This window comes from Molossus molossus, unplaced genomic scaffold (assembly GCF_014108415.1).
Source record: "Molossus molossus isolate mMolMol1 unplaced genomic scaffold, mMolMol1.p scaffold_m16_p_23, whole genome shotgun sequence".
In the NCBI taxonomy this organism is placed as follows: Eukaryota; Metazoa; Chordata; class Mammalia; order Chiroptera; family Molossidae; genus Molossus; species Molossus molossus.
The window spans coordinates 10,816,676-10,841,261 of NW_023425359.1; the positions used below are offsets into that span (position 1 = coordinate 10,816,676).

A 24,586-nucleotide genomic window follows, 5' to 3' on the forward strand; every position below is an offset into this window, starting at 1 on the left:
AATTCCAATCTGACAGGTCATAAATATACATTTGGCTATGTGTATCTATTACTTACAAAAGTTAAAAAAATGTTCTAATGCACAGTTTGAACCGAAAATATACGTACATAAAGTTCGCAAAACATGCCAACTTGAATCCAATTTTAAGTGAAAAAGTTTAAAATTTGTAAGATGAGATGAGTTGATATGTAAATATGTCAATCAAATTGATTGTTGGCAGAGTGAAACCAGTTTTAACTAAGATAACCACGAATACGTTTGCTCAGGGTGCCTGAATGCAGTGAAATTAGAAATGTTAGGGGAAAATTGTGCTTACTTCCATTTCAGTTTGAGCAGATGTTTTTGAAGTTATATTTTTGTTAAGATCATATAGATACCCCAATTCTAATTGACAACAAGGACAAAAAGTTTAGAGAGGCAATTCTAACAGGCTGACTTTGCTTTTCTATTTTTATGTTACAATATAGAACATTGAAGACTTTTATTCTTTTTATTCAAGGAAAGCAGGTTGATAAATCTATTCAATTAAAACATGACTGCGGTCTTAGTATTAATATTTTAAAGAAATTGCTGCAATTTAAGAGTAGGTAGCCCTAAGTAAATATTTAAAAAACATGTTTCCAATTCAAAGCTTTTTATCGTATTTTCTAACATATTTTCCGTTTCAACCCGATCAACTCTCTGTGACACAAACACAGTCGGGCAGAGTATTAAAAATGAAAGAAATAATAAAGCTTAGTATAAAAAGCTTTTAAATTCTGCTTTTGTACCACTATATTCAAAATGTTACAGAGTTTTAAATTTTCAGAAGAATCTTCATTATTGCCATGTACAAATAAGGGAACTATTTTATTCCATCCAGCTGGGGGCGTGCCTGATAATGGAATTGAAAATCCTTTTCCTCAGGACAGCAGGTTAGGACTACCAGACAAAACTCGCAACTTTCCTTGGCTGGTGCAGGATGACTTTGTTTTAGAGCATCGTGTAGTCACTAGCATCATCTCAGACCTTTTGTGTTACTCTGTAGCATCTGCCAGCCTGAGGTTTCGGACTAACTGGAAAAATATAGCAAGGAAGAGTTTCTGAGTTATTTAAAATGACATTATAATCTTTGAGAGAGAGAGAAAACACTACAGGAACAATGACATTATAATATCACTGGTGAATAAAAAGCATGCTATAAGTTTTTGTACTATTAGTCTTTCCGCATCATATCTCATTTTAATTAACCGGCGATGGTGTGGAGGCTAACGGTGCAGGGTTTTCAAGGGAGCAGTTTTCATTTGTAAACATTTCCCGATAAACAATGAAACAGTAACAGTTGCATAATGATTTTTAGTGTTATTTTTAGATAGAGATGTGCCCTTTTAGGAGATCAGAGAGTTAGGAATAGAACCTCTGAATAGTCACAAGATGTTTGTGACGTGGTGTCCTTGTTACCATTTTTCCTTGGACAGAATGTGAGGAAATCTTAGAGGTCGTCTTTGTCACTGTTTTGTATTGAACAGACAGTTTCAGAAAAGAGAGTGGTGGTGTCTCCTTCCCGGGATGACCGGGGGTAGCAAAGCAGCCATTGTTCTCTGGTCTTTCAGCCATGACCTGACCTTCTGTCTGTAAGACCCAAGAGCCACTCTGCTTGGCCACCATCTGCACTCGAGAGAGAAATTTACATTTAACTTTTAGCAGCTGGGCATGTTGGGCATTTATCCGAAATACCTCTAATAATATAAAGTATGTTTAACTTTTTAAGTGTTACATGCTGTGCAATACAGAGGAACAAGAAGGCCATCTCTAGGTGTACACACGAGGGTGTCCCTCGGAATATAGGCATTTCGTTGACATTTTTATTAATCTGACCACTTGGTACTTTTCTAAAGTAGATGGGAAACTGAGATTGGAATGTGGTGAGAACAAGGGCGTTTTTGATGTATACAAACCAGGGCAAATGGTTGACCATCAAAATAATTTTCCTTGTGACCCGAGCCTTGACTGTGGCATAATTAGGAGGAAAGGTTAGCAGAGTAACAATGGCAGTCTCTTCCTCCCACTTCTCCTTTTTGTTTGTTTTCTTATATTGTGTCAGGAGTCCATGGATGGATTATCCTCCCATCAGCTCTTTTGTACTCTTCAGCCTAGAGCTCCTGGCAGCCTCACAGGGTGCTGCTTAAACAGAAAAAATTAAAAGAAGAAAAAAAGGACATTTGGCATGGAGGACAATGAAAAAAATCTGTATCTGATTTTCATTAGGACATTTTTGTAGGCAACAGGCACACACACACACACACACACACACACACACATCATTATGGGAATTTAAAAACATATATGAGGATAAGGAGAATGTTATAATGAATCCCACGTTATCATCAGGGTCATCATTTTGCCAGTCCTGTTCCATCTGTCTCGCATTTTTTTCTCTCCTTCCTCTGTCTTCATTAGCAATGTTGTCTTCTCCACCTTCTCTTCTCTGTCTTCCTCTTTCTCTTCTTCCAGGTTCTTCCTCTTCTTTTGCTGAAGCATTTAAGACAGATCTCAGACGTCATTTCACCCATCAGTGCCTCTGCATGCATGTGACAGAATTATGTGTCATTTGAATATCAACAGTAATTCTGTAATATTATGTAATGCCCCAACCATATTCAAATTTATTTTACCATCTCAACAGTATTTGTTTTACAGTTGGTTTATTCAAATCAAGAAAGTAGGTGTGTTAGAATGTTATATAGTATTATCTTCTTTAATAGGAAATAAAGGGACATATTACAAAATTTCAACTCCCTTTGTCTATCATTTCATTAAACTTCATGCAGTTATTTGTGCTTCACATTTATAAGGTGACGTTATTTGAAAGAAGCATGACTCAGTCTGGTGGGAAGCTGTCGGAGGGCCGTGCAGCAGCCAGTCACGTGCCCTGGAAGGAGCCCCCCGCAGTCTGAAAGTCATCACACATAATGAATTTCAGAGCCGTGTACTTCAGATTTAGGAATGCCGCAGGAAGTCCCGTTATTACCCTGGTGTTGCAAAGGTTAGCTGACTCCGAAATGAGTGGAGTTTTCTTTGTCAGCTTCCATTTTGGTAGATGAATCTCAGATGACTCTGTGTAGACCCTAACCTTTGATCAGGGCCTCGTGCAGAATGAAAATATAGGGCTCTTTGTTCAAAAAGCAGGAAAACACCGCGAGGAAATGTTTTCCTTTCTCCTGCCATCTCTCTCCCACGACCTGTCATGGTGTTTCCTGTTTGCTATTTAAGTCCGGGTCCCTCTAGCACAGGGCCACTCCTGGGAGAGCGCAGGCCACACACGTCTCCCGTGGCTGGGCCTCTGGGGTGAGGGAATCCTTCTTCCCATCCCGTGGCCGTCAGGCACACGGCGCCCTGGAGACCGCAGCCTCCAAGGAGGACACCCTGGGTATACCTGGATCAGGGGGACCAGGGGCTCCACACGGAGTCTCCTGAGTGTCCTGTGGTGCAACCACCCTGGGACAGGGATGGTCCCCTCTGTGTCCTGCCCTGAGATGCCAGGAGTGTACACACTCAACTCAACCTTCCCTGGCCTCACATCCAGCCCTGCAGCAGAATACCTGCCAGCCCGAGTCAGGCACAGGGCAGGGCCCGGAGAGGAAGCTGGGGGGACAAGTGTTTGGGAACTTGCCCAGGCTGCTGAGAGACGTGGACAAACAGGGCACCCAGAGCCCGACTACATTGATGGTTCCGTCCGACTTCACTTACAGACCCAAGTCCCAGTATGAAATCCTTCAGACCACGGAGCATGCAGTCAGGCACTGTTCACGTGCCCGTGAGGCCTCGTGGCCGTGGGGCAGGCGGATGAGCTGTGCTGTACGTGTACCAGTCCACTGACATGCAGTCCTGGGTTGGCCCACTCGCGGTGCCCAGATCACGGTGCACTAGATCGCAGTGCCCTGGATCACGGTGCCCAGATCGCGGTGCCCAGATCGCGGTGCCCAGATCGCGGTGCACTAGATCGCGGTGCCCTGGATCGCGGTGCCCGGGATCGCGGTGCCCTGGATCGCGGTGCCCTAGATCGCGGTGCCCTGGATCGCGGTGCCCTAGATCGCGGTGCCCTGGATCGCGGTGCCCTGGATCGCGGTGCCCTGGATCGCGGTGCCCAGATCGCGGTGCCCTGGATCGCGGTGCCCTGGATCGCGGTGCCCTGGATCGCGGTGCCCAGATCGTGGTGCCCTGGATCGTGGTGCCCTGGATCGCGGTGCCCTGGATCGCGGTGCCCTGGATCGCGGTACACTAGATCGCGGTGCCCTGGATCGCGGTGCCCAGGTCGCGGTGCCCGGATCGCGGTGCCCAGATCGCGGTGCCCTGGATCGCGGTGCCCTGGATCGCGGTGCCCAGATCGTGGTGCCCTGGATCGCGGTGCCCTGGATCGCGGTGCCCTGGATCGCGGTGCCCTGGATCGCGGTGCCCTGGATCGCGGTGCCCTGGATCGCGGTGCCCTGGATCGCGGTGCCCTGGATCGCGGTGCACTAGATCGCGGTGCCCTGGATCGCGGTGCCCTGGATCGCGGTGCCCTGGATCGCGGTGCCCTAGATGCGGTGCACTAGATCGCGGTGCCCTGGATCGCGGTGCCCTAGATGCGGTGCACTAGATCGCGGTGCCCTGGATCGCGGTGCCCTAGATGCGGTGCACTAGATCGCGGTGCACTAGATCGCGGTGCCCTGGATCGCGGTGCACTGGATCGCGGTGCCCTGGATCGCGGTGCACTAGATCGCGGTGCCCTAGATCGCGGTGCCCAGATCGCGGTGCCCTAGATCGCGGTGCCCAGATCGCGGTGCACTAGAACCCAGCCGGGCCTGTGGGGGACTGTCTGTGGCTGCTCGGCCACAACACAGGGGTTGCTGCAGAGACCACTAACCCACAAAGACGGAAATAGTTACCGCCGACCCTTGCCAGAAAAATTTGCCAGCCGCCGCCTAGAGTATGGAAATACCGCTGGGAAAGCTGCCCTCGCCCTCTGAAAACGCGGGGCTTGGAGTTAGAAGACGCATCGATCTCAAGTGATAAGACCGCGTGCTTACAGTGCAGCACACACCCACGGCCCTGGCTCTCAATCATCCAGTGGCACTGCCACGTGGGCGAGCGCCTGGTTAGTGTCACTATCTGACTAGTGGCATGTGGCTTGATGATGGCTTCCATGGGACTACAACCGTATGAAAAAATATGTTTACAGTTTGGTTTTTAGGTTGGCAAAAAGAAATTAGAGCTAAGACTTTCTCACCGGTATTGTGTAAGCTACAATTTTGGAGTTGTGGCTACTACTGAGGAGGAAGCATTGACGTTCAGGATTACTGAGTGGGGTCACCAACGCAGGTATTTAAGGGTAGAGCACATAGACAAAGGAAGTAGATTAGACAATTTTGGCTAGAAAAATTCAGGCAAAAAAGGCTTTGAGGTTTGTTCCTGTCTACAGCGGTGTGACTCAGCACTTTTAGACTAACATGGAACATGCACTGTATTGCACAGGAGTGACCTCCCAAGCTCGGCTGGACTAATTAGAGAGTGCATCTATATTGTTTGGCTTTGGGCAAAGACGAGAGGAAGCCCGGCAAGTCCAAAAACTAAGTCCTATTTCAAGCCGGAGAAATAAAAGCAATAAAGGCAAGTTGACAAGCTGTGCGTGTTTCCTTAGAGGAGACGGGACTGTCTTCAGCCCTTGACAGGTTCTTTCAAGGGGAAAGTTACACACCTGTTCTTGATCTTCAACATGGAAAGAACAAAGTGATTTAATCACAGGAACTAGAAATCACAAGAGCCTGAAATAGGAACTTTCAGACGGTAGGGAGATCGAAAAGGATTGTTGTGACAAAAAGCAGAGAACTCTTATACCCGAAATGTTCGTTTTAAAGAGTAGAAGAATATGCGCTCCCTGATGACCCCGCTAATAGACCTCTGAGGCCCGCTGTCTGCTATTTGATTCTGGAAACATCCTAGAAATATCTTTGTATCTGTGAAAGTGGCTAGTGATGGCATTCGTCTTTTTCGACTTGCAGTTTAGCACCAACAGAGTAAGTAAAATCCCAGTCAGGTCTGTTCTCTGCTCTGTGTGTTTTCTATGTTCCCTCCAGGAGGCGTTTGGGGGAATAGACGGAGGTAGGAGATGGCTTCTGGAGAGCTAGACTCCGGAGACGTCTCCAACTCCCACCTGCAGTCTCGCTCCGTGTCAGAAATGACTGGGAGAGGGGCCACTTGGGCATGTCGCGAGCACGTGCGATCACTCGGTCTGGCGATGACAGAGTTGCTCCCCAGTGTTCTTCACACTCTCTCTCGTTGCTGGAGGCTTAGCACACTCCTTTCCCTGCTCCCACACAGACGGCAGCCCTTCCAGAAGGTGTGGCCTACCCAGACCAGTCTCCTAGCCCCCCGGGGTGATGACTTCAAGGTCCAGGTCCTGCCCTAAGGGAGTTTATATTCTAGACCAGGAGACAGAGTACACATTTGAACATGCCTTAAAAATACTTGCAAAGCAGCGTATCGACAAGTGCAAATTAATGTAGCGTGAACTTCATGCTGGCTGCAGCCCATAGAGGGAGAAGCTGGGTCCATGTGTGTGATGCAATAAAGCTTTTTTTTTTTTCTTTTTAAATAGCATCTTTCCTAAGTATGCCCTAAAGCATTGTTCGACATACTTAAGAGAAATTTGTGTTCTTATCACAGCCTCACCAAGAATTCTGAGAAAATTCTTCAGCCTGGCGCATCAATCAGCCTCTTTTGTTCTTGCCCCGTGCGACGCTTGAATGGAATTATGTAAATAATTCCAAACAGCTCCATTTAATAAAAGATGACTGAACTTATTATTTTTCTAAAACACCATGTAAAGTTCGTTCCTTCATTTTAAATCATAATTATGTTGGTACAGTCACAAAATTAGCAGTAAAAAGTTGTTTGATTTTTTTTTTTTTTATGCAAAGGGACAGTACCAGATCAACCCAGTGAATCACACCGAGTTGGAATCCTGGGGGCATTTAGCATGGAGTCATCTCGCTCACGATCCGGGAGGTGATTTTAGGTGGCAGACTATGCGAACCTGGTTCCTAGTGACATTGTTTGTGCTTGGAAGACAGCCTTAGGTTTTCAGGCAAAGCGGATCATGCTGCTCACCGTAACAACAGTTGTGCAGATCACACAAATCACATGTATAAACAGAAACTCTATCTGAAGATAGCAATTGAAGGCTGTTCAGGAAATGAGGGTACAAATAGGAAACTAACAAGCCCTGATGGGATAAACACTTAGATACCAATGTTTGCCTTCGGATAGGAATGTAAAGCTGTATGCTGAACTCCAGGGATATTTTTTGTTTTAAGGAAGGAAGACAGAAGATTCATCAACAACTAGCCCTATAGAAATACATTTTTTTTTTCTATATTTTCAGTTTCATTGGATGATGCCTATATATATATATATTTTTTATCCTCACCCGAGGACACTTTTGCATTCATCTTCAGATAGAGCGAGAGGGAGAGAGGGAGGAAGAGAGAGACACATCAACTGGCTGCCACCCACACGACCCCAACCAGGGCCGGGGACAAACTGCAACCAAGGTACATGCCCTCAGTGGGAGCTGAACCCGGGTCTCTCTGGACCACGGGCCGACGCTCCAACTGCTGAGCCAAACCGGCCAGGATGGCTGATGCATATTTTGATCCTTAAAAAAATTTGCTCATTTTAACTTGAAAAGTTGGACTCCCAAGGCCCACCTGCCCACCTGCAGAGCATCCTGTCAGGTGCGAAGTCTGCATTGCTCCCAATGCGTGTCCGTGCAGACCTCCAGGCTGAGCGGCATTAGACATAGGGCAGTACTTATGCTTTGTTTACAGCCCAGAAATAGTAGTACCACTATCCAGTGACATATCACTAATTACCACATATGTATATATCTAAAAACAATATTTATTATATAAACATAAGTGCATTCACAGAAGCCAATAATTTCCGTCACCCAGTAGAGCAAATTATTTTCATTTTTCGGTTTTACCTTCCACGTTTAGTTCATATGCATATATGATATTTGCAAGTAGTAAACATAGCCTCTATATCATTTTGGTTTCTAGTTTTCTCACGTAATATCTTCAGCATTTTTATGTGGTGCTGCCTGTCCTACAGAGCAGTCACTTTAATGGACACTTACATGTCCTTTAAGAGTGAGCGTAGGTCCCACTGGGAAAAGAACAAACACTCTTATCAATTTGAGGTCCTTTTGTCCTAAACTTCACCTGTTGCTTTAATTCAACAACCAGATACTGCATCCCCCATGCTGGCCTAGAGTGAATTTCTGTTCTTAAAGAAGAGAGTATTGCCCTGGCTGGTGTGGCTGTCGATTGAGTGACTTCCTGTGCGTGTGATGGTCACTGGGAGCCTGGGTCTCAGGCTCGATCCCCAATAGGGGGCGTGCAGAAGGCAGCCCATCAATGTTTTGCTCTTTCTTCTTCTCTCTATAATCAATAAAAAACATATTTTTTAGAAGAAGAGAGTATATAAGACAGGTATACAGATAATTATATGTCAAAGAGAACATAGTAACTGTCATCAGCAAACTACCAAAGTGTGTGGGGATTTAGAAGAGGGAGAGATGACATCCTTGAAGGATGGTTAAGATGTTGCCCAGCGTAGGTAGGAGAGGAAGGCATTTCGGTTGCAAGGTTCAACATGGTGGCTTGAGCAAAGGTTTGGGGACCAGAAGGAGGGGTGAAGGTGGGGAAGGGAAAGGGAGACACATTTATGGAACATGTGTGTCTTTTGATTCCATAACATACTTGTATGATTGACCTTAATATCGTTTTAATTTTTTTCTGTATTGATATTTTTTTTTTTAGAGAAAGAGGAAGGGAGAGGGAGAGAGAGAAACATCCATGAGAGAGAACATGAATTGGCTGCCTCCTGCATGCCCCCACTGGGGATTTGGCCCACAACCTGGGCATGTGCCCTGACTGGGAATTGAACTGGTGACCTCCTGATGCATGGGTTGATGCTCAACCACTGACCCACACCAGCCAGGCTGACCTTAATATCTAAAGTGCCACATCTTTGTTCTAAAAGATTCCCTACAGAAAATGGGCTTCTGTAAGGTTCAGAATCACTATATAATTGCCTATTTTTAACATGTTGCATACCCTGCCGTCAGGCACAGAAACCATATTTTAGGGATGTTTGCACAGGTTTCTCATTTCCTTTGCAGTATTCTATATGTAGCGGAACAATTTTAAGATTTTCAAGTTTCAGTAACCCACTTAAAATGTCATCTTATTAACAATGTTAGAATCAAGTAGGATTAGTTTCCTGGAAATAAGGAATTGACAGTTACTTTAATGATTTATAGAAGACTTCTACATTGTTAATGATGGAAGGTGAGGAAGAGAGTGTACAGGGTCTGACTTTAGCTAAGAACCGTGACTCCAAAGACCTGACTTCTTTTATTTTTATTTTTGTTAATCCTCACCCAAGGATATTTTTCCATTGATTTTTAGAGAGACTGGAAGGGAGGGAGGGAGGAAGAGAAACATCGATGTGAAAGAGACACATCAATCGGTTGCCTCCAGCACAGTGTCCCTTAAACCTGCAACCCAGGTGCCCTGAACCGGAATTGAACCCATGACCCTTTGGTCTGTGGGCTGATGCTCTAACCACTGAGCAAAACCAGCCAGGGCAAAAGACTTGACTTCTTTTTTTTTTTTCCTCACCCGAGGACATTTTTGCATTTTTTTGTTCAGACAGAGCGGGAGGGACAGAGAGGAAGAGAGAGAGAGAGAAACATCGACGTGAAGGGACACATCGAGTGGTTGCCACCCGCACGACCAACCAGGGCCGGGGACAAACTGCAACCGAGGTACATGCCCCTAGCGGGAACCGAACCCGGGTCTCTCTGTACCGCAGGCCGATGCTCTAACCACTGAGCAAAACCAGCCAGGGCAAAAGACTTGACTTCTTGATTTGGCTTTTCAGCTAACTTCCTGAGCAAACCTCTCAGAGACCCATCTTCTCTCCCAGTGCAGGAGAAGCTTGGAAAAGTGAGAGCTGAGGTTTTCTCTAGCTCTAAATGTCCTGTGCTTCTAGAAACATAGGAAGCATTTTCCACCTCGCTTCATTATGAATTAAGTCTTCATAAAATCATTAAAAATTACATGAATCTCAAATGTCATTCCAAGTTTTCCAGTTACTCACCCTGATTTAATAAAAATGACACTTCTGTTAAGATGGTAAGAACGGAATTTTACTGTCAGCAATTTTCAATCATAATCTTTACATTATCATGAATAATAGAACAATAAAATGCCCAGCTTTTTAAACAGTTGACTAGAATTACAAGACAGACATCATTTTATTTGCAAAAAGGATTACAGCCCTCCTCTGAATTAAGAATGAAGTTCGACTGGAAGGATTTTAGGCAACAGCAAACTGTCCAAGGCGATATTTCGGAGGAGGAAGCCAGCTTTCATGAAACCTGTGGAATTCAACGTCCTCAGCCAGAGTGTCTCATCCGTGTGAACCGGCGGTGCCTGGATACACCGGCGTCTCCTGTGGGAGACACGCAGTGCAACAGTCACCGCGCTCAGCCTCCGTGTCACCCGGTGCTCATCGATGCAGCCAGGGCGCAAAATGCTGGGGCCCTCCTGGGCCCAGGAGACCAGAATATGATTACATTACATTTTTGGCTTTTAGTTTTTTTTAATCATCAGAATGAAAAAAAAAAAATGTAATTCTCTTAGAGATGTCACATATTCCTGGCACATCCCCTGACCCTATTGGAGTCCAGGGTGGGAGCCAGCCCTGCACAGGGATTCTGGGGACACCTGCAGGCTGCACGGGACTGTTAATACATTGCAAGTGTTTAGATTTGCATATTATTCCTTTTACATTTTTATTTTATAATTGCATGTGACAATCATTATTGTTTTGGGTTAGTTTCAGGTTGCACAGCATAGTGGTTAGACAATCCCCCGATATCTCCAGCACCCACCTGGCACCATACACAGTTCCTGTGGTATTATTGCCTACATCCCTGTGCTGTAGGTTACAAGGTAATTTAACCCTTTGAGGTGTTAACATCTGTCCGTAAGCGGATCAGTTGCACTGATGGTCAGTGTTTAAGGAAAAGGCAAGAGAACGGTGGTGCCCTGACTCCTGGCCTGCCTCCGCCATCCCGAGAATTTCTGGAGTTCCCCGTGAGATACTGAGAAATCTCCTTTATATACAATCTCTGCCTACAACTGAAGTTCGAATATTCTCTCTCTCTCGTAACAAATCAAGCGATAGCCTTGGCCTGGCTTCACAGATCACAAGTCACGCTGTGGTTGAAAGTTCCCATTGAAGTACAGAGGAGTTCCTGCCTGGCGGTGTGGCTCAGTGGCTGAGCGTCGACCCTGCACCAAGAGGTCGCCAGTCCGATTCCCGGTCAGGGCCCATGCCCAGGCTGTGGGCCCGATCCCCAGTGGGGGGCATACAGGAGGCAGGCAATCAGTTTTCTCTCTCATCTTTCTCTCTTTCTCCCTCTCCCTTCTTCTCTCTCTAAAATCAATAAAGGAAAAAAAAAGTTAAATAAAAATGAAGTACAGAGGAGCTCGTAAGCCTTCTTAGAGAGGGAAAGGGGAGGAGAAAACTTTTGGAGAGATCTTAAGAAGGTAGAGGAGAAAGAATTGTTCCACTTGAAAGATTGTCCCATAATTGCAAGTACTGTTCTTTTTTTTTTTCCTTTTGGACCCTTCTAACAATTGCTCAGAATTTTCTGCATAGAAATCTGAATTCACTCATACTGAGAAGTAATTTGAATTAATAACCTTAGGGTGTCATTTTCAACTTGTCTCTACACTTAAGTTTATCAGAGAATAATAGAGCTGGGTCAGTATTTCTTCCCTAATTCTCTGAAGAGCCACTGTGTGTATAGTGATTGAAGCCACGTGAGTTCACATAACCAGAACCCGATAGGTTTTTGTCTAAAGGGGGAGTTAAGACATTTGATAGATCAAGTATTTATATCTATATTTTAACATCTATATGTGGAGATTTATAGATATAGATATAGGGATACATCTATTATATATAGTGGAAGAAGTGTGACTTGCTGATGATTTTTCTTGAGTAGAGTCTGAAGTTTAGAGTCTCTAAATGCTGAATTTAGAATACCTTAGACTTACCTCATCAGTCAGGAGAGAAAAAAGGACTCTACTATTGGTCTAGTTATAAAAACAAGAGAAAAGAAGAGTAGAGGAGAAGGAGAAAAGACACTTATTCTAAGAACAATTGGGCTTCTGCCTCTATTTACTCGGCCTCACGTTAAACCATAACTCAAATAGTCAAAATGACCACCGGCCCATCTGTATTTTCAGGAGGGAGCCACACTAATGGATTTTAGAAACTGACTACTATGATTGCCCCCATCACCCCCAACTTCCCCCCCAGCTGTTGCTTGGCATTTTTCAGAAGATGATTTTAACCTCATAGCAATACAATTCATGAAGGTAATTGTTACCTATAGTTTCTGTGGCCACATGTAAGGACCAAAGAGAGGACCTCAGGCACTAAGGAGCAATCGCTTGGTGAGGGCCGATCGCCCAAAGATCTTTATCACTCAGTCTGCCCCCTTCATTTTGTAGATGATTTGACTGTGAGTGAGCTGAGAGTGTTACCTCATTTTTATGCATTCATTTATTTATTAATAGTTACTGATAACCTTTTATGTGTCACTCACAGTTAGGCACAGGGGTTGCAATGAGAAATAAAATATATGCATTGCTCATACAACTCCTGCAGTCTGATAAGGAAGTTAAATGTGATCAGATGAGGGCTCAGTAGGCGTGGCTCACTGTGGTGGGAGAGGATTCCAAAGATTCTACTCACCGTCAGTCAGTTTTCAACAAGGATAATAAGAAAATTCTATGGGGAAAGAATAGTTTTCCAACAAATGATACTGGGGAAACTGGATATCCACATGTAAGAGAATGAAGTCGGTCCCCTACTTTACACCATATACAAGAATTAACTCAAAATGGATGAAACACCTAAATGTAGGAGCTAAATTTATAAAACTCTTGAATGAAAGCATAGACGTGAGTCTTCATGATATTGGACTAGGCAATGGTTTCTTAGCTAGGACAGCCAAAAACTCACAACCGACAAAAGAAAGTGATAGATAAATTGGACATCATCAAAATGAAAAAAGAAAGTGATAGATAAATTGGATATCATCAAAATGAAAAACGTTTGTGCTTCAAAGATTTGTGATCATCAAGAAAATCGGATGACAATTGACAGAACGGGAGAAAATTTTTACAAATTATGTATCTGATAAGAGACTTGTAATTATGATTTTTAAATATGCTTACACTTTAATAATAAAAAGACAACCCAATTTTTAAACAAAGGCAAAGAATCTTAATAGGTATTTCTCCAAAGGAGATACATAAATGGTGACTAAACACATAAAAAGATGCTCATCATCATTAGCTATCAAAGAAGCACAAATCCAAACCTACTTCATACCTACTACAATGGCTAAAATTTAAAAAAGATGTTAATAACAAGTGTTGATGAGGATGTGGAAAAATTGGAGACTCATATATTGCTGGTTTATAAAGTAGTTCAGCTGCTTTGAAGGACAGTCTGGAAGTTTCTCAAAAGGTTCATCTTCCCGTTACCATATGAATTGGCAACTCTACTGCTAGGTAGATACCCGAGAGATGAAACACGACCATACAAAAAACATGTTCATGAATGTTCATAGCATTATTTATAATAGCTCAAAACTGGCAACAGTCCAAATGTTCATCACCAAATGAATGGATACATAACATAGGATTATCTATATCTATATTTGTATCTACATGTTGACAATAAGAATGAATACTGATACATTCTGTAACATGGTTGAATCTTGAAAACATGCTAAGTGAAAGAAGCCAGTTACAAAAGACAGCATATTGTGTGATTCCAATCATATGAAAGTCACAGAATGGGCAAATTTATGGACTAGTGCGTGGCTGGGGCTGAGGGAGTTGGAGGCAAATGGGAAGTACTGCTGACGGGTATGGGATGGTTTCTTTGGGGTGATAAAATGTTCTAAGATTGACCAGAGTGATGGTTGCATGAAGTCAAATATACTAAAACACATTTTGTATAGTTAATGGTTGGGTTGTATGAATTATGTTGATAAAGCTGCTACTTAAAAAGGAAAGATTCTACTATAAAGTCATATTTCAACCTAGTTGGGAGGGGATCAGAGAGAGTGGGAAGGGAAAGCCATTCAGGTAGAAGGGACAGAATATGTGAAGTCACTGTTCCATATACACCTGGAGGGCAAATGAGGTGCAAGAGACAAGGGTGGAAAGACTGAGCCCCAGAATACCGAAATTTCTCCCCCAGAAGTGGCTGTGCACCACGTGAGATCAGAGTATGTAATGGTATTGCATTGTGGTTTTAGTTTGCATTTCCCTAATGATTAATGATACTACTCATCTTTTCAGCCACCTGTATGTATCTCTTCTTCAGCTGTAGCCACTGCTACACTCTAGTTCCAGGTACGGTCACTTTCCCCGGCCTTGGTGCAGCAATGTCCTAGCTGGCTTCCCGTCCCCTGCTTCTCCCCATTTCAGTCCCTTCAGGCCAGAGGGATACTGTAGAAACCTGTGTCCAGCCCTGGCCGGTTTGGCTCAGCGGTTAGAGCGTTGGCCTGCGGTCCTGAGAGACCCGGGTTCGGTTCCTGCTAAGGGCATGTACCTCGGTTGCAGTTTGTCCCCAGCCCTGGTTGGTCGTGCGGGTGGCAGCCACTCGATGTGTTTCTTTCACGTCGATGTTTCTCTCTCTCTCTGTTCCTCTCTCTCCCTCCCACTCTACCTGAACAAAAAATGGAAAAATGTCCTCGGGTGAGGATTAAAAAAATAAATAATTAATTAATTAAAAACCTGTGTCCAATCTTGTCACTCTTCTAATTACAACTATGTAGTGGTTCCCTGTCTCAGTCACTGTGAATGGTTGACAAGGTGCTACGCAGTCTGGCCCTCCTCACCTCTCTGCCCTCACCTCCTGCTTCTCTCCCCCCCTCTCTAGCCACCCTGGCTTCCATGGTGTTTCCCAAATACATCCGACACACTCCCATTTCAGGGCCCTGTACGTGCTGTTCTCCTTTTCCAGGAACTCTGTTCCCCATGATCGCCTTTTAAATCACCAGCTTAATGCCTTTGAGCCATTGGTCCAACATCATCTCCTTGTGAGCCCTTCCCTAACCACCTGTTTTAAATTGTACACCGTCCCCCAGTACTCCCAACTCTCCTTTCTGCTTATCATCTTACTCATTTATTGTGTCTTCCATAACCACACGATTAGCTTCATGAAAGCGTGTCCCCGGAGTCCCTACTCAACACTCTAGCAAAAGTGAAATGAGAATCCCATTGTTCTTCCGTTTAACAACTTGGAGTGGCTGTCTACTTGTACTAAGAAACATAAAGCCCGGCTCCTTCCCACAGGTTCCGAGGCTCGGCATGATCTGATCACCACCTGCCTCTCCTCTCTCACCTCACCTGCTCCTCCTGGCTCATCCCCGGAGCCTCAGTGGTTTTCCTTCAGCTTCTCAAACATGCCAGGACAGCGCATCGATTTTGTATGATCCTCCTCACTCTCCCTGTCTTAATCAGCTCTTTCTCCTTCTTTGGTTTCCATGAAATGCCTCCACTTTAACTGCAAACATGTATCCTCCCTTCCCTCTCACCGGCCCCACTATGCTCCCATAGTACCCTCTGTGTTTCCTTTGTGGAACTTACTATAATGCTTATTATTTTATCATTTGTTTGCTTTAAAAAGTCTTTCTCTTCCATTGAAATGTAGGTTATTTGAAGTCTTATTAATTTTGAATTTCAGTGTTTTATGCCTACCATACAACTAGGGCCCCGGGAATTAGATGGATGGGCGGGTGGGTGGATGGGTAGCCAAGAGCTCAAGCCCTACCAGTAGACTGCATGAAGTCAAATTTCCACTTCGCTACCTGCTACCTGGTGAACTTGAGCAAAGTCCTTAATATGTTCAAGCCTCAGTTTTCTTATCTGTAAAATGAGGATAGATGTAATTCCCATTTTATTTAATTTTAATTTTTTTTTTTTTTTTTATCCTCACCGGAGAACATTTTTCCATTTTTTGTTCAGGTAGAGTGGGAGGGAGAGAGAGGAACAGAGAGAGAGAGAGAAACATCGACGTGAAAGGGACACATCAAGTGGCTGCCACCCGCACAACCGACCAGGGCCGGGGACAAACTGCAACCAAGGTACGCGCCCTTAGCGGGAACCGAACCCGGGTCTCTCAGGACCGCAGGCCGACGCTCTAACTGCTGAGCCAAACAGGCCAGGGCTTTATTTTAAAATTTTTAATACTTTTTATTTATTGATTTTAGAGGGAGAGGGAGAGAAAGAGAGAGAAACATCAATGAAAGAGAACATTGATCAGCCACCTCCTGCATGCCCCCCACTGAGGATCAAGCCCACAACCTGACATGCCCTGACCAGGAATCGAACCAGCAACTTCTTGGTGCATGGGTCGACGGTCAACCACTGAGCCACATCAGCGGGGCACAATTCCCATTTTATAGGGTTTTGTCAAACTTGAGATAATCTGTGTTAACCTCATAGTATAATACATGACATATGATAATTGATCTATGAATGTTCATACTTGTTATTTTCACTGATGTCATGATTATTATTCATGTTCTCCATCTTTGTCTCTCTCTCCTGACCGTGATCCATTTAATCTAGTTGCTCTCCAGAGCCCTGATGACCTGACCAATACGTAGAAGAAGGGCTGTCTTCTAAGCTCTTCTAACTTCAGAACCAGTTATTTTGGTTACATGTTGTCAAACATGTCTCATTGTGAACTCTTGCTGAGCTTCAGTTCAATGCAAACCTCTAATGGCACTCCGTCTGCTGTGGTACCATTGGGCAGTGCTCATGGGTATTTTCATTTGTCTCTCTGGGATGTGATCATTTTAGTTTGGACCTGTCGTTGCCTGAGCCTTTTCGGATCTTGTCTTTGACGTCTCACTGTAATACATGATTCCTCTCAGGCTTATGTCACAAACGAATCTGATCAGCACATCATGGATGTCCTCATTAAAATCAGTGGTTTAAACAGTGTAGCCCTGTGTCCTGTGGCGGAAGACCTCCTTAGCTTGATATTTTCTATCTTCCACTTGTGTTTTTTTTTCACTCATGTGCCTGTTTTTCCATTTAAAAACCAGACCATTTGCCTTCTTCAAAATAATTTCAATCAAATCAAAAGTCACTGACTTTTGTACCTACTGTGTACAAGTAGTATGCTTAGGTAGCACCGAGCCATATACCAGAAGATTATATTGATGGCAAATAGTGGAGAAATTAGGGGTGGATGGCTAAGAGGTCCGTGCGTTTGTAAACATGGAGATCTGTAGTCGGCAGGATTCAGACCCAACTTAGGAAACTCCCAGGGGAAGGGTTCTGGGCCTGCCTGAAACTTCAGTTTTTTTTAAAATCTAAACATGAATAAATGGACTAAATTGGAAATTTGAGGAATTGGAATTTGTAAAATTATTTTTTGAGATTTCTTTCATTCTATTGAATGAATCCTTTTTAAAGCATTCTGTCCATATACTTCTGTCAAATAATTATGTTGCATACCTAAAATTCATAAAGTGCTGTCGGTCAGTTATATCTCAGAAGTGTGTCCTGTCCTAGTCATTACCCTGTATTTACCTTTCTATACCTGTTTATTTTTCTTTATGAAAATGAGCAAAAGCAAAAATTGGGTTAGTTTTCAAATTGCCACAGCATATAAATTCAGTAATGCATATGAAAGTACTTTCTAAACTATGAAAAGCAGGTTATATGCATACAACTATTACGATTGAGTAGGTGCTCAATAAATTGAGTAGATGTATTTACCTCTTTGTATGTGGATGCTGTTAATTTAAAAAAAAAAACTATACTCAAAATATTTATTAACTAAAGCGTCTATTTTACTTTGGAAGCTTCTTTCCAAAATTAGTTAGAAAGTATAGGTTATTTTTGAGTTAAAGCTAAGTTTGATACATTCCTAAGTTCCACAAATAGAAACTTACAGAAATATTTATATAACCTACAGCTAAAATGATTTTTCTAAAAACTACCCATAAGGTGAGATCATGTACGCCATGTCTCAGTACAGAAGGTTTTTTTTTAAATCAGTTATGTTTCTAAAAATAAACCTAGTTTTGTTGTTAAAATTTGCTGTTTCCTCTTCACATAAGCACATCTCATTAATGTGGGTGAAAACCTTGCAACAAGATAAGGTTACATTGTCCAGTTTTCTATGGGACGGTCCACTGTGTCGCCTAGGAGCAGAGCGGCAGCTCAGAGGTGAGTTGAACACCGAAAAACTGTTTCAATGGTCAGAATACTTTGAATGGAAGCATCCAACAACCTGTAGGTTCGAATGCTCTCGCTATGCTTTCAGTAATACCTGCTCCTCCTGTTACTGTCTTTAGTATATTAAAGCGAGAGCATTGATGTTGATCGATGTTCTCTGTGATCAGGTGCACCAAGGAGTAACAGAAACCGGGTCGGTGGGAAGAGAGGAGACCTCACCGAGGTCCAGGATATTTGTATGTGGAAGAGGACGTCTAGTCCATTGTCTGTACTGTTAAGACTACATAGATAGGGGTTTCCTTTTCTCAGTCATTTCAAGCTGATTTAGTGCAAAATTAAAATATGGCTTCTTATAAAATAAAGTCATTCAGTTTGAAGTGAGAGGCTGAGATCTTGAATTAGAGATGTCTGAGTTTTTCTTGGTTTGGGAGAAAAGAAATATATATATATATTTGGTCCCAGCATCTGTACTAAGCAGAAATATTGATAAAAATAAAATCTAATAAAATTCTTTTTTCTAAATTAAGAAATGATGTATATAGTTTTACGAAACTAGTTTTTCAGAAAGGGGGTCTCTGAGTCTTGAATGTGTTGTGATCGTCAGAGTTGACAGAATTTAATGAGAGAATACCCAGAGCAAGAAGAAAAACTTCTTGTTGAGTAACAGTTGTCAGAGGAGAAACAGATGATGTGTTTTCTTTATTGCATTAAAAAAATTAATTATTGCCCATAGAAACTTGGTTGTGCTCGTAACTGAGTTAGCGTTGTAGTTTGGCATTGATCCACAGTTGAAGGGAAACGGATCCGCGAAAAACCTGAAAACTGGGTTCTAGTCTGGCCAAGTGGGCTTCATGGGGTTGTTGAATCTCACTCACTGGTCTCCGCAAAGCTGATGATTGACGTGTCTTCTGTCTCTCACTGCATTTTTTTAAGGGCCTATGTTTTTATTAAACAAAGTCGTGATGTAAGCAGGGGAGTTAACTCCCAAATGTTTTGGTGGGAGCACATTTTAGAAGAAATAGTCTGCATAGTATTTATGGAAGAGGAATTTTATTTAAGAAATTAAAAGTGTACACTGAAGTCTTGAAAGTTAAATGTAAAATAACCCAAAGCCTTCTTTGTATTTTTCCCTTTGGGAGACTGATATATTTTTTGTAACTCCTAAAAAAAGTAACATTGAGTAAGAGTGTTAATTTGCTCTGGTTGATACATAATAAAAGTGTGTGCATTATCTAAGAGACAAAATTGCTTTACCAGAATTGCCTGTTTTCTGGCTCAGAATAAATGGACCAATTTATTCTACACAAAGTTTAATGGTTGATGCAATAACTGAAAAAACATGTTTATTATTGGAATATTACTAGATTTATTAACTTATTAACTCATGTATTAGTTTTCTTAGGAAAGTATGTTTTTGTAGGTGTCAGTATTTTTATATCTACTATAAAAAGTTTTTGACTTTGAAAAGCATATTTAAATATTATATTGATATTTATGTAATTATAGTGTCTGAAAAAATATTATATTTGAATCATAAATGCAAAATATGGGAAATTGTTGAAATCCCACATTTCAAAAAATAACTCTTTTTAAAATATTTACTTTGGGATTATAAATTATATTCTTGATGTATTTTACGTATTCTTAATCTCACAATGAGAACCTTAAGGCATTATAAATGCATTCAGTAATAAGAGATATTTTCTAAACAACAAATACAGAATGAACTTCACATATTTAAGTTTACCTAGAATATTTTCCTGTGCACAATCAGATATCACTTTAGAAATAGCAGTATTTCAGTTTATTGATATTTCTTTGTCTTTATAAATGGTGAAAGCATCCTTATCTTACTTAAAATGCCTTTCATTCCCTTGTTTATTAAAGTTGTTTTGGGGTGGTTTTATATTTAGTCTTATTTTTTTATTTGTGTTTAGTCATAGTTTCTCACACAGGGAATGTGTAATAGCAACAACACTAAATAATAGTGGGCAATGTGACCAAAGCTATATTTCAATCTATTTTCTTTATTATTATTATTATTTTAATGTTTTTATTGATTTTTTTTTTAGAGAGAGGAAGGGAGAGATAGAAACATCAATGTGATAGAGAAACATTGATCAGCTGCCTCCTGCACGCCCCCTACTGGGGATCTGGCCCACAACCCGGCATGTGTCCTGGCTGGGAATCGAACTCGGACCTCTCAGTCCATGGGATGATGCTCAATTCACTGAGCCACACCAGCTGGGCAATTTCAATCTATTTACAATAGAATTATTCTATTGAAAAATGTTAATAGCTTTAATATACAGAGATAAAAGGAACAAAATTATCCCCAAATATAGTAATATAATGTGGAAATTATGGTTAGACTTCATTTAACATGAATTCTGAAGCCTTACTAAGAATGCTTATAAGACATTTTCTGCTATAATTTTTTATAATAACTAAAGAAGTATATTGTAATAATTTTTACATACTATAGCCCAGATAATTGTAAATTTGAGGGAGAAATTAGATGTATCATTGGGTTTGCTTTTTTATCAAAATAGTGGGGAACTTGTTTTTATTTTAATAGTTATGAAGGAAAATAAAGACAGAGTGAGGTGAAGAGTGGACAAACCAGCCCTGGCTGGCTGGCTGACTCAGTGGTTAGAGAGTTAGCCCGCGCACCAGAGGGTCATGGGTTCAATTCCCAGTCAAGGGCATGTACCTGGTTTGCAGGTTCAATCCCCGTTCCCTGGTCCCCAGTGCCCAGTCCAGGTTCGTGTGGGAAGCAACCAACCGATTTGTCTCTCACATTGATGTTTCTTTCTCTCTCTCTTCCCCTTCTCTTCCACTGTCTCTAAAAAAATCAATGGAAAAAATATCCTCGGATGAGGATTAACAACAATACAAAAAAAAAAAGAGTGGAAAGACTGGAAATATATATGTGGCTGGCCATCTTGATTATATACATAACATAACATACATGTACAATGTCAGGCACAGAGTAGGCACATAGCAGTTACTCAGAAATATTGACTGTATTGAATCAAGCGCTTGGGAAGGAATTGTGTAAGGAAATAAATTAATAGTTTGTTTTCCTAACAATTATTTCACATTATTTTATGTTTGCTTTGGGTAATTTTCTCAATAGGCAATTAAATAATTTTCATATAGTGATTAAAGTCAACAACTGTAATAAAATTTGTGTTTGGAGTAACTATTTATAGATTTTTTTTTCTGTAGTATGTCTTTTATCTCCCAGCTTTTGTACTTATTTTCACAGGAGAGAAAAGCATATGGAACATTTTGGGGGGGGTAGGGGTTTGCTTTGAAAAGACCAATCTTTTTTCAAATTCTCACCTGAGGATATTTTTACATTTATCTTCAGACAGAGTGGGAGGGAGAGAGGGAGAGAGAAACATTGATGTGAGAGAGGCACATCACTTGGTTGCCTCCCGTGTGACCCCAACCAGGGCTGGGGGCAAACCGCAACCAAGGTATAGGCCCTTGGCCAGAATTGAACCTGGGACTCCTTGGTCCGCAGACCGACGCTCTAACTGCTGAGCCAAACTGGCCAGGTCAAGGCCAATCTTTTTATATGAAATATCCCATCAGAAAAGAAATCTTCCTGTTTTTATTGCAGTTCATTTTGAAAGAAAAATGTCCAACTCCAGATTTATTTTACTGTAAAAAAAATAATTTATTGATTGATTTGAGAGAGAGAGAGAGACATCGATTTGTTGTACTACTTATTTATGATTTACTGGTTGATTCTTATATTTGCCCTGGCCGGAAATCAAACCCACAACCTTTGCATATCGCAATGATGTTATAATCAACTGAGCTGCCAGCAACCAGTCGATGTGTCTCTCTCACATCTATGTCTGTCTTTCTCTCACTCTCTCTCTCTCCCCCCTCCCTCCCTCCCTTCCACTCTATCTAAAAATCAATGGAAAAATATCCTTGGTAAAGATTAACACAGACACACAGACACACACACACACACACACACACACACACACACACACCTTTTAACTGCTCAGAATATCCTTTTATTCACATAGGCTGGTTTTCCAAGAGTCTAGTTTGGAGAGTGAGTCTTAGATACATACTCTGCTCTATTCTAGACCAGTGCTGTCCAATCGGATTTTCTGTGATGATGAAGATATTTTCTGTCTGCACTGTAAGATACGGCAGCCACAATCGCTCTGTGGCTATTGAGTACTTATCATGTGATTAATACAACGAAAGAAGTCAATTTTTTATTATAATTCAAGTAAATTGAAATCGCCACAGGTGGCTGACGTAGCTCCAGACCAAACCTTATTAATGATTTGGTAAAATCATTCTTATCTTCTGTGAGCTAATAAGAGTGTCAACTGGTGAATACTAAATGTCCAACGAGTGCAGTCTTTCTATCCACACAGAATTTGATAGAAACGATTATTACTCTCCCCAGTGATAAATTGTTGTTTTATTTTTCAACATCATATACCACTTTACTTTCCTACGTATATTCTATGAATTCACCCGTAGGTTTCTGAGTGATAAATTCACGTTACCAAATTTTGTCAGCTTCAAAGCCACAGGTTCTTTTTTTCAGTGTGAGGACTTTGGGTTCTAGTCTTCTCACTGGTCTGTGTTGTTGTTTTTCTCACATTCTCCTGTTCACATACAAAAATAAATTATCCTGTGTTAAAGATTAAGAGATTTTTAAGTTACATAATACTTAGTAGCAGGGGTAAATCACTGCCATTGAATTAAAATAGTTCCTGTTTGCTACTTTGTCTTTCCAGGTAAAGTTAACCTTTAGGATTAAGATGATATATGGTCTTCAAATGGGTTTTACATTCATTTCTTCAGGAAATTTTTTTTCTTAGGAAAGCAGGAAAAATCTATCATAGAACTTCTTTTAATGAAACTCGGTATTTGATTCTTTTTAATTTATATAAGAGTATTTTTTTTAATTATCAATAGTACACAGTGCTTTGCCCTGGCCAGTGTAGCCCAGTTGGTTGAGTATCGTCCCATGCACCAAAAGGTCGCAGGTTTGATTCCTGGTCAGGACACACAGGTTTCAGGCTTGAGGCAGCTGATTGATCTTTCTCTCTCACATTGATGTTTCTCTCTCTCTCTCTCCTTCTCTCTCTAAAATGAATAAAAACATATTTGAAAACAAAAGTATATAGTGCTTTTCAAATTCAGGTTCATGAGATCAATTTTATGGGTGGAAATAAGATTTTTGAAAGAAGTAGAATACAATAAGGAGTTGGATATATCTGAGAGCTTCACACATAGTAAGGATTAATATGGTTTTATGAAGTGCCAGCTACATTTATACACATGTGTGAGAGAGTATGTATATTTCTGAACTGTGATATAAAATGGATTTCTTACTATGGCTTTTGGTTAAAAGGAAAAGAAAAAAAATTGAAATCCATCGTCTAATTTATGGGTGGTACGGAGACAGTGATGTCAGATCTGGTTCAAGGCTTAGATTTACTTCTCTGGACAATCATTCCATGTCTTGATCCTCAATTTCTTTTTTGTATAAATGGGAATAACTGCCCTATGTACTTCATGCAGTTGTTTCAAAGACCAAAGGCAATTTTAAGGTGATGTACAGTGTAGCACTCCTTATTCCTTGAAAGGGGGTTGTCAGTTATTTTATATTGAAAAAACTCATGGCTTACAATAGCAATCATTTATGCTTATGTTTATAAATCTTCTGGTCAACTGAGATTTGGCTGATCTCTGGTACATTTGAACGTTGGCTGTGCTTCAGGTTGTGGGTTGTGGGTTATGGGTTGTCTGGGCTATGGTTTAGGTTTTGTTTTGCTCCACATGTATTTATTCTGTGACCCAGGCAAAAAGGGTAGCAGCTATCCAGGGCATGCTTTTCTCATGGAGAATCACCAGAATACAAAAGCAGGGCCAAACCACATAAACACATTTATGACTTCTGCTTACACTATAGCCATGAAAGGTACATTGGCCAAGTGAAATAAAATGGTCAAGCCAAAAGTCACTGGGGAGAGAGAGTGTATTCCACTCCCAGTGCAAGGGAGAGAGAAGTAAGTATTTGCTGAGTAGTAATCTAAATGATCATATTACCCAAAAAGCATTATATCCAAACTTCTGTTAACTACTTTATCTAAAATATGAAGGAACAGCCAAGCACCACTATATATTTGAAGAAAGTCTAAAAGTCTCTC

The 24,586-nt window shown here is 41.6% G+C and overlaps 1 protein-coding gene across 1 annotated transcript in view; it reads left to right on the forward strand.

Annotated features, from left to right (window-relative positions):
- The window catches only part of SDCCAG8 (SHH signaling and ciliogenesis regulator SDCCAG8), a 143,990-nt gene that overhangs the window by 66,840 nt on the left and 52,564 nt on the right, over positions 1-24,586 (forward strand). The window lies entirely within an intron of this gene.